The 16,712-nt window shown below is 49.7% G+C and overlaps 1 long non-coding RNA gene across 3 annotated transcripts in view; it reads left to right on the top strand.

The window, feature by feature from the left end:
• Positions 1 to 227: 227 nt before the first annotated feature.
• The window catches only part of LOC105747249 (uncharacterized), a 65,775-nt gene continuing 49,290 nt past the window's right edge, over positions 228 to 16,712 (top strand). Inside the window, exons 1-3 of one of the 3 annotated variants that reach the window (XR_011645550.1) lie at positions 228 to 354; positions 1,386 to 1,636; positions 4,980 to 5,080. This is a non-coding gene — a long non-coding RNA (uncharacterized lncRNA). Of the gene's footprint in view, positions 355 to 1,385; positions 1,674 to 4,979; positions 5,081 to 16,712 lie in introns of all 3 variants that reach the window. The other 2 variants (XR_011645549.1, XR_011645551.1) reach the window with 2 other exon arrangements.

Below are 16,712 nucleotides of genomic sequence, written 5' to 3'. Positions count from 1 at the left end.
GGCATCTCCTTTAGCGATAGGGTGGGTGGGAGCTGTTCTGCCCCAAGGCCGGGGGCGAACAGATGGCTTCTGACACTCTCCCCACCGCAAACCTATGGTCAAATTCTGGGAATTTCCGAATCAGTCCGCACGGCTGCGGCAGATTTTCCCGGACGCGAGCGTGCGGTGCCCGACGCGGCCGTTGGGTGGCGCAGCGCCGGGCGCCGGGCGCCGAGCGTGGGAAGCGCGGGCGCGCGGGCGCGCGGGCGGGCCGAGCTTACACGCCCGGGAAGCGGCCGCATCTCGCGCTTCCCGCTGGGCGCCTGGGGGGCGGTGAGGCCGGTTGCGCAGTCCCGAGGGAGGCAGCCGCGGGAGGTAAGACCCGGGCACCCGCCGGGGTGGGAGAGGGCCCCGCGGGCTGGGCCTGCAGGCATTTTCCCAGCGCCCCGGGGCAGGGGTTGGGCCCCTGGGGGCGATGCCGGCGGCCCCGGCCGCGCTCGGGTCGGCGCCCCACCCCCGCCGCAGCGCGGCCTCCGGGTGCCGCTGCCCTCGCCGCGTGGGTGGTGGGCCGATCGCGGCCCGGAGCAGCCCCAGGCGGCCCCCGGACTGGGGGGCCGGGGCAGGCTGGGGGGTGGGGGTGGGGTGGCCGAGCAGCCCCCCGACCCGGCACCTGAGTCCCTGTCCCCTCCCCATCTTCCATTTCTCCGCTCCGCAGTGGGCGTGGTGCCCCTTTGCTGCAGAGGGGGCCCGGAGTTGAGGAAGGCTGTGGGGGAGGGAGCGCGGAGAGACAGGTGGTTGAGGGGGCGAGGGATGGTGCGCGGTGGCTCGTGATATTCCTGCGTAGTCCTCCCCCTCCCCTACTTCTTCAGGGGGCGCGGAGGTGTGTGGGAGGGCGAGGCGGGAAGGCCGGAGGCAAGGCTCGGGGAGCAGGTGGCTGCCGGAGATCCTGGTCTCTGGTCAGTGCCCCGAGCCCCCTCCCCCACCCCACCTCCAAATTAATAAAGTGGATATGGCGATGGTGGAGGAGTTTGGTGAGGATTTGGCCCAGAACTGCCCCAGGCACTCCGCCCGGCTCCCGCGTGCGTGTCCCTGAGCCGCATAGGAGTACTCTGCGGAGGGGCGGGGGTACCCGCCATTGAAGAAGCGCCAGCAACTGCGGCAGCTCCAGAGATGCGGGGCGGGGTGGGGGTGGGGCTCCAGGCCTAGAGCCTCAGTTCCTAGATGGTGAGGTGGGCCAGGATCCGGCGGGAGGTGGGGGCTGTAGGGAAACAGGGTTAATGTCTTTAGGACCCCCCTCCCTCCAGCGCCGACTGCGGCCGCAGACCAAAATTTGGGGTTTGACATTTGCCAAATGTGCTTAAAAAAATTTTTTTTTTCTTTCCCTTTCGGTTTGTTTTGTTTTTTAGAGGAACAGCAAATGACCGAGCAGAGGGACGGCTGGCCCAGCCAATCCTGCAGCCGCTGCAGCACTTGTTGTTCCCCAAACACAGGCATTCAGGTGCAAGCACAGAGAGGAGGGGGCTGCCGGCCCACATCCCCTCCCCCACCGTGGCCCCCTTGCTGTTCTCCTTGGAAGGGCAGCCCTGCCTGGGACTGGGTGGGCAGAGGCTGCCGCCCCTCCTTGCTGCCCCGCGTGGGAAGAAGAATGCAGAGCCAGGCAAGTCTCTCTCTGTGACCTCGGGTGGAAGAAGCAGGTATGGACAGGGCTGGGGCAGCCAGGGCCTGGCGTTGCTTTGGTGTTGGTGACAAGAGGGCTGTATCTCCAGCCCACTGGGTTTGATTCCACCCCTGGCCTGTCCCTGGCACTCCACAGCTGCGTCTGTCTGCTTATTGGTGCCACCATGTTATATAAGGCTTATATAATCCCCCAGGGCTAGTGCTGACTCTCTGTTCTCAGGTCATGCAGACACTGTCTGTGTGGAAGGCAGGATCTGTGGAAGCCTGTGGGTGGACCTGCTCCGGCCATCCCCCACCTGACTCCTTCTGATCCCTGGCGTAGGAGGGGGGCTGGGAGAACAGCTGTCTGAGGTGGAGGAAGAGGGGTCGGTGGTGCCAACTTCCCTGCCCCCGGGGCCCCGGCGCCCCTTCAGCTAGTGGACGATCTGGTAGAGTGGATGCCAGCTGTTTGTTCTTGGGGTCCCCTGGCATGGCAGGTGCGAGTGGTGAGATGACTCCCAGAATGTTGCAGGAGAAGAATATGCAGTGGGATGGCTAAAGAGAGGGAGAAATTAACTCTGCCTTTGACAGTGCGAGCGAGAGTGATTAGGAGGATGGTGGCAACATGGTAAGAAATCTAGAGTGGGCCTAGGGGAGGTCAGGGAAGGGTGTACGGGGAAGTGGATCAGACAGCAAAGATAAACATGGTGTTCTTTTACTGTACTCGCCACTGGGCTGTCCCTGGTTACCAGGGCAACAGAAGCAGTGATGAAAATCATGCCTTTCGTTCAGTGGAAAAATCTGGCTCCTCCTACCGCCTCTTCTCTATAATCGCCCGAGACCCATTGGAGGGTGGTGCCTCCAGGGATCAGGGACCCCAGCGTCTCCCCTTCCTGCCCCCCCCCTTCCCAGGGTTTATCGTCATCTCCCCCTGTCCACATCCCCTCTCTTCGTGGGAGTTGGAGTAGAGGGAGGGGGAAGGGCACCGACCTCATCGCGGGGCAGGCGAGCACAGTGTGGGCGGAGATGTGGCTGCAGGAGTGAATGGCACGCGAGGAGACACAGGCATTGGTCAGCCCGACGACCGAGCCGAGCGCTTGTTTCTGGGGCGGTAGGGGCTGGGGATGGGAAGGGTGAGGGAGGCGATGGGGGCCTGCAGGAGCCTGGCAGCCTGTGCTCCAGGCAGTAGGATGGGGTTGGGGCGCTGAGGTTTCTTATGTGGTCATGCTTCATGATGACAGCTAGGAGTCACTCATTCAGCATTTCACTGTGGGCCTACTGTGTTCGGTGAGTTTCTGGGAGCTGGGAACCTAGAGGCAAGGAGGACTGGGTCTTGACCTTGAAGAGCTGGTGGTAGAGGAGGGGAGGATGAGTCTGGGGGCGATATCAGCCTGGCCTTCTTACAAGCCTGGAATCCGGGGCTCCAGGCAGGAGACTGGCAGTATTCCAGACCTGAGGTGATGGATTAGGGTGGAGCTGATGGGAACTGGAGAGGAAGAGGTGGTTAGTTCAGCGAGCCACGAAGTCTTCAGAGTGCAAGGTTAATGAGAAGGTATGAGAGGGAGAAGATCGCAGGGCCTGGGGCATTTGCCTAGAATTGGATTCAGCTGTCTGACTTGGACTTGTTTATTATCCGAGGGCCAGCCCAGACTCCTGGATCAGTTTCTGCCAGTACACACCCATATCTTCCACCAAACCACATCCCTTATTGAAGTTCAGGTTTCTGTTTTGTTTTCTTCTCCCTAGTAACGAAGTCCAGGTACAGCTGAAAAGAGATACACACACACCTCGACCCAAACTCTCTCCTTGACCTTTGTGGTACCATCCACTTAAAACTTGCCCACAGGCCCCAGAATGTGCTGTAAGATGGGCACTATCCTTGGCCTCCACCGTAGCACTGTCTGTTCTGCTTTCTTTCCACTTTCCACTCTAGAGGAGGAAGAACACTGGACAGAGTCAGGAGACCTTTACCAGCCACATGGTCTTGGGCCTAAGTATCTGTAGTCTAAGGAAGTCTGATTTCTCCCAGCTTTGGTGCCTTTGGAGTTTATTCTTAAACCTCGGCCTGCACAGCTGATGCAGGCCAGGCCATCTGAACAAGCAGTCCAGATTTATTTGGTGCCTTGTGGGAAACTGAGGGAGTGGCAGGGACGGGGTCCTGGTGCCCAGAGGAGGCCCCTGTTCCCAGAGCATGTGGGAGCCATCCAGATGGCCAGCACCCCTCAGCACCTCATGGCATACTTGGCCCCATCCCTCTTGGAAGTAGGGAAATGCTGGAAGAGAAGGGTTTCCTCTTGACCAGAGGTTGGCCAGGTGCCTGTTTTTGTAGGAGAAGTTGGATTGAACAGACATGCCCCTGTGCTTACATATTGGCCGTGGCTGCTGTCATGCTGCAGTGGTGGGCAACGGAGACTGTATGGCCCACAAGCCTGAAATATTTCCCTTAAGGAAAAGTTTACCAACCCCTGCCATAGACCACCAGAAAAAATGTTTGCATCTCCACTGGGGATGCTTACTATGGCTGGTTCAGATTTTTAGGGTTCTGGAAGATTATGCATTGGGCCTCCCTATTGCAGTCCCTTGAGAGCGTGATCTGGCAGTTGAGATAGTAAATTATTGGAAGCAACCCGAGACACTGGTCCTGTGTCGGCGAAGCTGTTTTCATTTCGAGCCCTTTCCTTGGAGCCCGGAGGGTGCTGCGCCCTGCTCCCCCACTTCCTTTGGAGCCAGGAGAGGTGCCTCAGGAGGGTTGGGGTGTGGTCTTGGTTTGACAGACCACTTTCCTTCTCATTCTGATTTCCCAGGCCTGTGCAGAGGAGTTTGGACTGAACCATACCCAGTCTCTGGTAAGGAGAAAGGGAAGCTCTTCAGTTCTGCCACATTCTGAGCATTTTCCCCAGAAGTCTTTGCTTTCTTGTTTCTGGCCTCACTCTCCCCTTTGGAGCCAAGACGCTGGAGATGCACCTGCAGAGAGAACCTGCTTTGTCTGCTTGAACCTGGCACTCATCCACTCCGTCAGCGCCGAGTTTGTAGGGGGTGTGTTTGTTGGGAACTCGGGACCGGAATTGGGCCTTGGTAGTCTTGCAGCCAACCTTTATTGAGTGTTCTTGTGTCTTCGTTTCCATCATTTTGATTTGGTCCTCAAACTGGAGTCTTGGTGAAGCCCCTGACCAGGACCAGGGTAACTTGAAGGTCTTGCTGCTACAGAACAGCAGCAGGGCAGCAGCTGGATTGGTTTTGTTCCGGGTGGAGATAGGAAGTGAGGCATGTCTGTGGTGAGAGGAAACCGTGTGCGCGGAGCCGTGGGGGAACAGGAGGGTTACTGAGGTTTTTTCCCATTGCAGCTGGAAGGGAGGAGGCTGGCAGTGAGAGGAGGGAGCAGACGACCCAGAATAGCAAAGAAGACAGAAGTCTGCACACCCAGAGCTGCTTTTAGCTGGTAATGGTAAGCCTGGCTCCAGGACTTTTTCTTCACACCTCCCCCCATACACATTTTCTCTTTGTCGTCCTCAGAAGCCCTCTCAAAATACCTTTTCATTTGCAGAGCTTGAGGCGGCCCCATACTAAATGGGCTTATTAAAGCCAATGCCGAGACATGCACTGACTTGGAGAAACATTCATTTTGTTTACTAGATATTTATTAAGGCTCTATTGTGTGTCTGGCACCGTGCGAGGTTCTGGGAACACAGAGGTAAATGAAAAACATACGATCTGGTCTGGAAAAACATGGGGAGAGTTGAACCAATTCTGGTACCAACTGCAACAGATCATAAGCTTCTGGAGGGCATGTTTGTGTCTGTCTTGCTGACGGCCCTCGTCCCAGGGCAGGATACAGCACGTGGGATATTTGCACGCAGGAGGCATGCAACCAACTATTTACTTTTGGCTGACCCATCATGGGGTAGTCTGTCCCAGAAATGTGCAAGAGGGATCTAGTAGGAGAGTGGAGGAAGAGTGAGGAAGTGAGGGGAAGGTGGACGTCCCTGAACGTCCTGGGACTGTGGCTGCTGTTAAGGAATAAGGGGTGGAAGCGTTAAAGCCACACAGGAATGAGGGAGGCCTTTGGCATTGGGACCGTGAGAAAGAAGGTTCGTGGCCTGACGGGAAGAAGTGGGTCAGAGGCAGCCACCCTCTGAGGGGGAGGAAAGAAGGACCAGCCAGTGGGCAGGGAAGGGGCGATCGCGGAAGGAAAGTAGGAACCAGTGTGAGAGGAAACACGGAGGCATCTCCCTGCCCAGGATGGAAGCTGAGACCATGCGGGCGAGTCCCAGATGAAAACGAAGACAGTGAAGGAGGAAAGTTGGACTTTGAGCTCTGTTTTTGTAGGTCTCCTCAGAAATGACTATCTCCAGGTCTGACCAAAAAATACCACTATGTGATTTTCCCTTGGTGGAAATGCAGGGAAATTAACTGTGGTTCGAGATTATGGTTCCCCTTCTTTTAAAATTTTTATTATGGAAATTTTCAAATGTACGTGAACATAGAATTAGTGTAATATGCCTCCGTGTTCCTGTCAGCGCTTTCAATGTGTCATCATTTTGATACCCTCACCCATTTTTTCCATTTTAAAAAATAACCCCCTTCTTGGATTATTTTAAAGCATATGCCAGACCCCATGTCCTTTCATCCATTAAAACTTTCTCTATCTCTAAAATATTTTTAAATACATAGCCCCAATAGTATTATCTCACTTGAAAAAAAAAAAAAGCCATTCCTAAATATCATCAGTCGTCCAGTTAATATTTAATTTCCAGATCATCTCAAAATTGCTTTTAAAAGTTGGTTTGTTTGAATCAGGCTCCTAGCAAGGGCCATCTGTTTCATTGAGATGATAAAATCTCAAAATCTCTTTTAGTAAAGATATGGTCATTCTAAAAATGTAGTGCTTTGCAGTTCTGCCTTTTGAATTTACTTAGCTGCCCCCTCCAACCTCAGTCAGCTGCCAGCAACAGTGTCCCTGAGTTTCGTTGCACCATCTTGTGATTTTGAGCACTCTTTATTAGTCCCTCTTGCCTATATGCTTCAATGCAACTAGTCATTTATTCCTCCTTTTAATAAATATTTCTTGAGTGCCTGCTCTGAGTCAGGCACTGTACCAGGCACTGGAATATACACCTGTGAACAGGGCACCCTGCCCTTCCAGAGCTTATGGTCAAACCCATGAAAGCTGTTTGAGGGTATGCGTGACTGGTGTCCCTGTGTATTCACTTCAGCTGAGTTGAATATCCATCACCTCTGAGCTAATAGATCTGCCTTGTTCTTGGGCTCAGTACCCATGTTCTCATACTGTCAATTTATGTGGTTGATAAAGCGTGTCCCTAGAACTGCTCGAGCAGTTGTGACTTCTGGGGTAGGCCCCCATTTCATAGCCTGAGACCTGGATTCTAGCCGTGGTGCCGACTTTGATTTTCATGTATCCATTCCACACACGTGGGCCTGAGCCTTTCTGAACCTTTGTAGTTATGAAAGTTAAAGCGGGGAGCTTGCTTACCTGACTGATCGTTGAGACTCCAGATATCTAACAGGTGCTCTGAACTGTTAAAGGACGCAACATACACCAGATGTTGCTAATAGGTTGTTTTGAGCAAGCTGGATGTTTCTGTGGCTTTGTGGACTTCAGGTTGATTTGGGGGCTTTTGCCGATTCTAATCCAGCTGTCTGCCAGCTTTCCAGAGGACAGGCGCACTTCCTTATTTGCTGTTCTTGTCTGAGCAGTACAGCATAGGTTGTCATTCTGCCTCACTAGCAGAGTCGGATGGTACAATTCAGGGCTGTCTTGTTAATACCAATCTCAACTGATTTACATTTCTCTATGTAAATAAACAATCAGACTTAGGTTTGGTCCCTATGATACTCTGACTTTGAGAATGGACCGTGATTCTTGTTACAGTTTTTGCATTTGCAGTTCAAATGCAGTTATGTTGTAGTTCCTAGAGGATAATTTCTGCACCTTCCAAAAAAATTCTTGTAAATAAAAATAAGTATATTCTCATATACAGAGACCAGTATGCTTGCACCTTTCCTAAATCCCTTATTGTTTACTTAAAACAATAATATGGAATATAATGAATATACTGTGATACACATCTCCTGTCACTGAAGGCTCCATAGTTTAGAATTGTATGAAATTTCAAATTTAGTGGTCTTTAGTTATTTTGATCAGATATAAATATATAAACAATCCCCTAGTGTGCGTGTGTTTATAAATTATATCCAGTATTGTGGTACTAATATATTATTTACATTGCCAAACACAAAATTTAAAAAAACACATTAAAAATGGGCGTGCTATTTATTTTTCTGCTGCCTTTTCTCCTGTGTGATGGTCCTGTCTGCATGCGGCCCTTCCACTTTGCACTAGATTTCGGCCTTTCTCACATATTCAGGACTTTGCTTCAGCAGTTCTTCCCCATCTCTCTTGCATCACCGGTTTTTCCCTCTGTATTGATTGTTTCCATCAGGATGCTGCTGTTTTCTCATCTTAAAAAGCCTTCTTTGACAGCACATCTTCCAGCAACTGACCCATTTCTTGGCCCCGCAGAAGGGTTTTCTTTCTTGCTATCTTCAGTCCCCCCCTTGAGCCTCTCCAGCCAGACCTCGTTCGCATCACTCTGGATGACTCTGCTCTTTGCAAGGCCACCAGTGATCTCCGTGTTCCTGAATCTCCTGGTCACTTCTTGGTCTTGCTGGTATTGGCCCCAGAGCAGCGTTTGGCACAGCCGGTCATACTCTTTTCCTTGAAGCTCTTTCTTCCATACCTTCCAGCACCCACAGCTCAGGTTTTCTGCCTGTCCCATTGGCTGTTCCTTTTTAGCTTCTTCTGGACCTCTGAACATTAGAGGATGCCGGAGCCACCTTGTCTGTCTTCCTCTTTCTCGTTTTGAGCCTCTCGCCTCTTAGGGCTTTGGCTTTAAATGCCGTCTATGTAAATGATGCCCGGGATTTGCTTCAGAGTAATCCTGGGGGATGAGGAACAAAGGGGGTGGTGGTGAGATAAACAAGACAACCTTGAGTTGATAATGGTTGAAGCTAGGAGGTGGGGACCTGGGGATTCCTTATACTGTTTTCTCCCGTTTTATGGATGTTTGGAATTTTTCATCAGGAAAAGTTAAAAAAAAACAACCTATATCCTGGTGACCCCTAATTATTTGTCTCCAGCCCAGCCTCTCCTGAATTGCAGACCTGTGCATCCATCTGCCTGTGTAACATTTCAACTTGGATGTTAATGGGGTATTTCATACTTAATGCCCCAAGCCGATCTCCTGATTTTCCCACTCAAACATGGCCTTCCTGCCACCTTCCCATTTGGGCTATGGAAATGCTAACTGCCGAGTTGCTCATCCAGAAGACTTGTGCTTATCCAAAAGACCACTCTTCCCCATATAGCCTTTGTCTACTCCATCAGCAAACCTTGTTGACTCTACCTTTAAAATATTAATATAACCAGACTCTGACCAATAAGATCTATTTCTGCCGCTGCCACTCTGGTACAAGCCACCATCAGCTCTGAGCACATGCTTCTCCTTGGCCCCTTCCAGGCTGGACTCATCAGCCAGTATGATCCTGGGAAACCTGAGTCCCGTCATACCCCCCCAAGGCTCAAAACTGCAGTGGCCTCTCTCCTTACTTAATAAAGGCCATAGTTCTTATGGTGATGCCCAAAACCCTATAGTTTATATTAGCACTGTCCTGTAGAAATATTATATGTGCTACACATGAGAGAGCCACGTTTGTAATTTTAAATTTTCTGGGAGCCACGTTAGAAAAAAACAAAAAATGAAACAGGCAAAATGAATTTTAACATGCATTGCTTAACTCAGTATGTCAAAGATACTTTCATTTCTGAGACACGCTGTTTTGTTTTACACTAAGTCACACTTTGAGCACATCTGAATTTGGGCTGGCAGCTAGTGGCTACTGTACTGGGCAGTGCAGGTCTGTGCTATCTGGTTGTGCTTTACTTCTGTGTCCTTACGTCCTACTGCTTTTCCCTTTCCCTTTTTTCCAGCCATACTGGCCTCTTTCCTGTTCCTCAGATAAACCAGGCATTTCTTGTTTCAGGGCCTTTGCACCTCCTCTTCTAGCCTTTTGGAATGTTTTTCCCCAGATAGCCCTGTGGCTGTCTCTTACTTGCTTTGGGTCTTTACTTAGGTACTTCTCTAGCATTCCCTGCATCCCTTCCCTGAATGTGTTTTCTCTGCAGCACCATCACCATTTAGCATATTATATATATTTCTATTACTTAGTATAATTTACCTCTCTCCCCTCTGGAATGAGGGCTCTATGAGATTAGGGATTTTTGTCGGTTTTGTTCCCTGCTGTGCTTCCAGAGCATGTGAGAATGCCTGGCATGTGTAAGAGAAGCGTAGATGTTTGTTGAAGAATTAAATGGAATGAATTCTTAAGAATAATTATTGTTTAGTAAGAACAATGCAATTCGATATACTTTTATGGTTTCAGAATTTCTTGGTATTCTGTTTTGCAAGGCAGCAGTTTGAAAGTGTGGCCAGTCAGAGGATTCTCGAAGAGACCTCACAAAGATGTGTAGATCCTCAGGGCAGAAGTGCATCCTCGATTGTGCCTGTTTTTCAGTTACGTCCACCGATTTCTGCAGGGGCGTTTGTTGAAGTCCAGCTAGTACATTTGTCTCTTCCTGATACCAATCAGTTCTTGAAAACTCATTGGAAGATTTTGTATGTTTTTATATCTTTAATAAATGGGCTTCAGGACTCCTGAAATACTTAGTTTTGGGAGATTTTTAAAAAAACTTAAAACAAACTTTGGTTCTTCTGAGTGTTTTAAGTATGCACAGATAGGAGATTTTAGAGGTTGACGTCCTTACATTGAATTTGGCAACACCATCACATCATGATGCAAATGATTTCCCAGTGACTGTTCTCTGTGGCATAAAGTCTTAAAAGTAATGGCTTTCTTACTCTTTGTAAAAATGTCATCTTTACCATAAAGGGATGGATTGTGAATATTTGTTTGTTTAAAAATATCCATTAAGTAGCACTCTGCTGACAGACACTACCAAAGAGGTCAGCAAATTTTGGACCTCTTGTATTTCTGATAAAATAAAAAGGAATGGGGAGTGGATGTAGCTCAAGTAGTTGAGTGCCTGTCTCCCATGTATGAGGTCCTGGTTCAATCCCCGGTACCTCCTAAAAACAATCAAACAAACAAATGGAAAAACCACCTCTGATTGGGGAGCAGATGTAGCTCAGTGGTTAAGCACCTGCTTCCCGTTTACAAGGTCCTGGGTTCAGTCTCCGGTACCTCCTAAAGAAAACTAAACTAAACTAAACTAAAATAAAATGGTATACTTCCTGTATTAGTCATCCAAAGGGGTGCTGATGCAAAATACCAGAAATCTGTTGACTTTTATAAAGGGTATTTATTTGGGGTAGAAGCTAACAGCCACAAGGCCCTACAGAATCCAACTCAAGGTACCATAAGAGGTACTTGCTTACCCAGAGTCAGTTGCCACATGTTGATGCACGATGGCGGGCGATGTCTGTGAGTATTCAGCCTTCCTCCTCCTCCCAAGGCTTGTGGTCCCAGCTTCTTCCAGCCTCAGCCACAGGCTGGGACAAGTCTTGTCTCTCTCCCGGGACTTGTTTCTCTCGGGGCTCAGCTGCTCTGCTCTTTTCACAAGGCCAACTGTAAACTGTCAGGCGAACGGCTCATCTCTCTTCTCTGCTGTGTCTAATGGAGCCTTCTCTCCTCATGTATCTCTACATTGTGTGCTTACTTCCCGCGCTCCAAGATCAAAACTCTGTGTCCTCTGCCTTGTCGTTTTCTCTGTGAGTCCCCACCCAGCCAGGGGGCCAGGACTTGACATCCTATTGACATGGCCCAATCAAAGCTCTAGTCATAATTTAATCAAGTAAAAGTGAAACCTCTGAATTCAGTACAACCTGAGGGTATTACTAGCCCAGAGGAACAGACCGGTTTACAAACATAATCAGTGTTTCTTTTTGGAATTCAGCAATAATATCACACTGCCACACTTCCACTTTAACTTGAGGAACTCTTTCATGGACTTTGCTGTCAAATGATCAGTGGCAGTATGGTCAAATGACTTTCAGTCTGCACCATCTGATGTACAAAAGACTAATTTATGGTATTGAAGATGATATCTTTCAATTTACTGGGCAAAAGTGGACATCTGGGACACTGCTATCTGTCCTTCTGCATTTTGGAATTTATCTCCTTTACTTTAAATGACGGTGATCATCCAATACGCAGATCAAAGGAGCACACCACTGTCAATTCATATACTAAATAAAAGCAACATTTAATTTTTTACTTTTTAAAGAAACAAAGAAAAGTGAACACTATATTTCCTTCCTTCTAATAAATCTTCTTGTACATGCTGCATCAAAGACCCGTCTCTAATTTTCTTCTGTATTTACTTTGCCTCCCTTCGAGGTGGCTCTTCTCCTTCCTGTAGCTCCTGGTGTGTGGCAAGGAGCTGGGCTTCATGATTATCTGTTGACCGAGTCATGATGGGGAGAGAGCCTTTTCTTGTGACCCCAGGACCGTGAGATTGTACTTGCTGGACAGCAAAGCCTGGTGGTCAGGTTTCCTGGGTGGAGGCTGGATCCCATTTTGTTAACAGTATCGGAAGCGATGGCGACATGAGGAAACCCAGCGTTGCGTCCTGACGCTGCGTGCTGGGCCTCGTTTGGGTCTGACAGGTGGCAAAGACGGTGGTGACTCCACGGCCACGAGCTCTAGGAAGTAGGTGGTTGTGCTCAGACTCTGCTCTGGTGGTGAGCCGGCAGGAGCCGTGCCGCAGCAGAAAGAGCTGGGAGCGCTGGCCGTGGTAGCAGGAGGAGCCAGCTGTCTCCTGAAACAGAGCACTGTGCCTTTGAAGCCTTGTTTCATGTCCGTTCAGTTCCCCATCCTCGGAAAAATGCTCGTGTATCCATCAGAGCTGTGTGCTTCTCCACCACCTGGACAGGCTAGGCACTGTGTCGGTCGGATGTGTACCTTGGAGTTGTTTTTCCAGTTGCCGTGAGCAGAGGCACCATTTAAAGGACAGATGTCTGGAATGAGACCTGCGGGCTGTGGCTGGGGAGCGGAGGCTCTGTGTGTCATCTGCCGCCACGGAGTCATCCCCCCGCTCCCCTGGACCCAGCACTGTGGAACGAGGCTTGTTCCTGCTGTGGTAGTCTCTGCTCCTTGGAATGCTGCCTGTCCCACCAGCATCCAGTCAGTGATGCACATTTGTATAGCACCTCCTATGTGAAAGGCTCTGTGTCCCTTTCTCTTTTTGGAGGATGTGGACTCGGGAGGGGAGAGGAAGGAATACACCAAGGAGATAGGCATCTTCCTCCTGGAGCTAATGGTTTGGGAGGGAGACAGATACAGATGCCTAAAATGGAAGGCAGAGCATAAAAAGGGACATGGACAAAGTGTGATGAAGTGTTGAATTAGCCAGAAGGGGCAGCAGGGGAGCTGGGAAATGTTTCATGGGACATGAGGACTAAGATCTCATCAGTCTTGTTCATGACCGTGTCCTCAGAGCCTAGCACAGGGCCTGGTTCATAGCAGGTGCTGCGTAGGTTAGTAGGCGAGTGTTGACACATGGTGGGACCACACCTGAAAGTGCACATGCAAAGGCACAGAGATACAGGAGGAGGTGACTTGTTTGGAGAAAGTGACCAGTGTGCTCTGAGCTGGTGTAGGTGGCAGGGGGTGAGGGGAGTGGCTATGCATGGGGAAGTTAGGGACCCTTTCTGGAGGGCCTTGACCTACTTCCCAAGGAATTTGGTTCCAGTGGCTCACAACCTCCTTGCACCAGTTGTCATTTTCTTGTTGGGGATCATATGAAAACCATAGTCCCATCTCCTAGGGGGAATACAGACAGCATGTGATTTTCCATATAGCATCAGAGGATTCACAGATTCCAAGGCATAAAACCCGGCTCTTGGCTGTAGTAACCATCTTCTGCTTATTGAACTCTTAAAATGGGGATAGGACACTTTTTCACTCCGGAGTCTTTGGAAACGGGCTTGGCTGAGTGTGGGCTGTGCAGGTAGTCTGGCTGGAGGGCACCAGTAAGTGACAAGCAAGCAGAGGCCCAGGTGAGCCTGGGGAGGTAGGGGAGCAAGGGCAGTGTCTGCACCGATGTGACTGGAGAGAGCCAGTGTTCGTTCCACTTAGCTGTGGATAAAACAATTTACCTGGGGGAAAAAGTAGAAAAAAAAAAAACTTCTTTGAAACATATTAATCCAAAATATGGAATGCTTATACTAACTTTTTTCTTTGATGTGGTTTCCAACGCAGATACCCTGCCAAGTAGTAATTAGAGGTACAGAGAGGCAGAGTGTTGCATTTCTGGGATCAGTGAGTATAGAAAGGAATCATCAGAGTTTCATGTCATCCTAGTATATGGTTTGGAGAACTTATTACCTTCCTCATTCATCAGGGAGGGCTGCTTGGAGGAGGAGGTGGAGGAGGCGGCAAGATTTCACGGGCTGCTTAGAAAAATAGACTAGGCTGAGAATGGTTTAAAATTGAACAGGTTGCTGATGTCATAAATATTACTATAAAAAGTGACTGTACACCTTCAGTTTTAGAAAAAACCACTTTTCTGTCCTCTAGGAGTTTGTAATGCGTCTGATATACAAATAAGCCGTTTGGAAGAAAAAAATACATGGGCAGTGCAGTGTTGACATTTCTGCCTATGTGTCATAAGTGAGTGGAGGGGACCAGGTTGAGGGCTAGTGAGGCAGTGCTTATGCCAGTGAACAATGTTGACTGAGAATCAGCTCTGAAGCAGGCTGTGCCAGAAGCTGGGCTGGCACCAGAAGGCACTGTCGGGGGTGGAAGAGGAGCATTCCTGAGTCCCCTGCTTCCTGAGAGAAGCCCAGAGATTCTCGGGGGCAGCCCTTCCTTGATGCACATCCCAGGGAAAAGGCTTGGCACCTGTTGTGCAGATTCTTCCTCACCTCCTCTGGAGCTCCCCATGCCTGTGCTTGGTGGGATTTTGCTCTGCAGGGACGTCAGCTTGTGAAGGAGTTTTAAAGTTCGCTAAGGCTGCCGAGGCAAAATACCAGAAATGGGTTGGTTTTTAAAATGGGAGACTTATTAGGGTAAAAGCTTCCAGTTCCGAGGCTGTGAAAATGTCCAAAACCAGGCACTGTTAGAGATAGATGGTTTCTCACCAAGGTTGGCTGTGGGTCAGACCCTGGAGTCCTCTCTTGCACATGGCAGGGTCAGGATGGCAGCTGTCTTTCTCCAGTGTTTCTGCTTCCAGTTCTCAGTTTATATAAGACCCAGGAAGAGGGCAGAGACCCACCCTGGGTCACGCCTCACTGACTAGTCCACTCAAAGGCCCTAAAGCTGTCTAGTCAAGTGATCTAATCACGGGGCCTCTTGAGGCAATCCAAGGGCCTCAGTCCACAGGAATGGATTAGGCTAAGAACGTAACCTTTTCTAGGATTCACCAAAAAAGGCACACCTCCTGTCACACCTCCCCACTTTCCCTCGAGTGGTGTTCAGACTGCAAGTCGAGCCACCTTAATGGGGTAAAATCAGCTTAGTGGGTTGAGACCAGCATTAAAAAAGAAATTAGAAAATATTAGATGGCATAGATGTAGGATGAGTATTGGTTCATGAATCTTTGTTTCTGTTACATATGTGTGTGTATAGATAAAGACAGGTATAGAGACATGTGTAAGTGCACTTACATGTGTGTACTGGGTCATCATGTAAAATTTATTTCTTATCGTGGATCAGGGTTCAAAAGATTTGAGAAACATTGTCCTGGAAGAATATCTTGGCTCTTAGAGTAGACAGTGGGTTTCAACCACTTCCCCCAGAGACCATCTCCATGGAGACAGATGTGGTGAGGACTTTTTTTTTTAAGAGCAGCCAGTCAGGCTCTTCCAGCATGGCTGTGACCATAGGTCTGTCTGTGGCTGTCCACCCACTCCCTGCCTGCATTTCCCTGTGCCCTGTGGTTTCTGCTGCAAAGGAGCTGGGGAGAGAGGCCGGAAAACCTCAACCAGACCAAAAGGGCAAGTGTCCTTTTGGTGTAGGCTGCCTTCCCCTTCCTTGTCACCAGGTTAGAATCCCCTAGAATACAGCTTATTGAGTCCCTGGCTCCTGTTCTCTCTTGGTTCTTGGCTCTACTATTTCCTTGTTTGGTTGTTTTTTTCTTTAAGCAGTGTATCTCCTTTTCCCCCATGTTCTAAGGTCAGGGCAGAGAGAGAAAGGCCATCTTAACTTGTTATTTTGCCCTGTTGTTCTCTGCTTCTCAGGTTCATTGGGTAGGAAGGTTAGAGTTCACATCATCTGGAGGGAGAAGCCTGGTGGATTGGAATGAGCTGGTTCCCCCTCAGTGACTCCACTTAGATCTTTGCTTCTTCTGGTTCCATCTTTCCCCCAAAGGAGAGAAGCATTTCTTAGGTCACAGTTTTACTTCTCCTTCCATCAACTGGGCAGACTGGCCTGCAGAGCGCTGACCCACTTGTCTTGCCTCAAATAGAAGTTTAAATTAGGATCTTTAATCTGTAAGAGGCTTACAGCCCGTTGGGTGGCCAGCTGCTCTGGACTCCCATGTGGGCAGAGCTTGGCTTTGCATGGCCACTGGAGGTCCAGGGAATCGTGGGTGTCGATGACTTTGTAGCAGGACTGACCGGGGGTATGGATTCACTCATTGAGTTCTGGGAATAGCAAACATCCTGGGGAAGCAGAATTATTTGCTCAGCATCCCTTCTGATGAGGGCCCTGGGATAGGTGGATGGGGTCTCTTGGGATGGATTGGGGTGGCTGTACGTCCTTGTAATGATGGAGTGGGGACCCCAGAATTCCCCAGGCCTTGAGCCCTGGCTCTGCCTCCCCTGGGCACAGAGCCTGGTTCCTTGCTGATGTACAGTTAGCTCTGCTGGCTCAGTATATACTTACATTCCACAAGTATTTATTTTTCAAGAGCTGTGTGCCCAGCTTGGTGCTAGGTGCTGTAGGGGATACACAGAAGTACAAGAAGCAGGCCTACTCCTAATTTGCTCATGGTCCATTTGAGGAGAGAAGACCAGTGCATATCAAAGTATCTATCCCAC

The sequence above is a fragment of the Dasypus novemcinctus genome, chromosome 13, assembly GCF_030445035.2.
Source record: "Dasypus novemcinctus isolate mDasNov1 chromosome 13, mDasNov1.1.hap2, whole genome shotgun sequence".
Lineage (NCBI taxonomy): Eukaryota > Metazoa > Chordata > Mammalia > Cingulata > Dasypodidae > Dasypus > Dasypus novemcinctus.
This window is presented reverse-complemented; position numbering and strand designations above follow the sequence as displayed.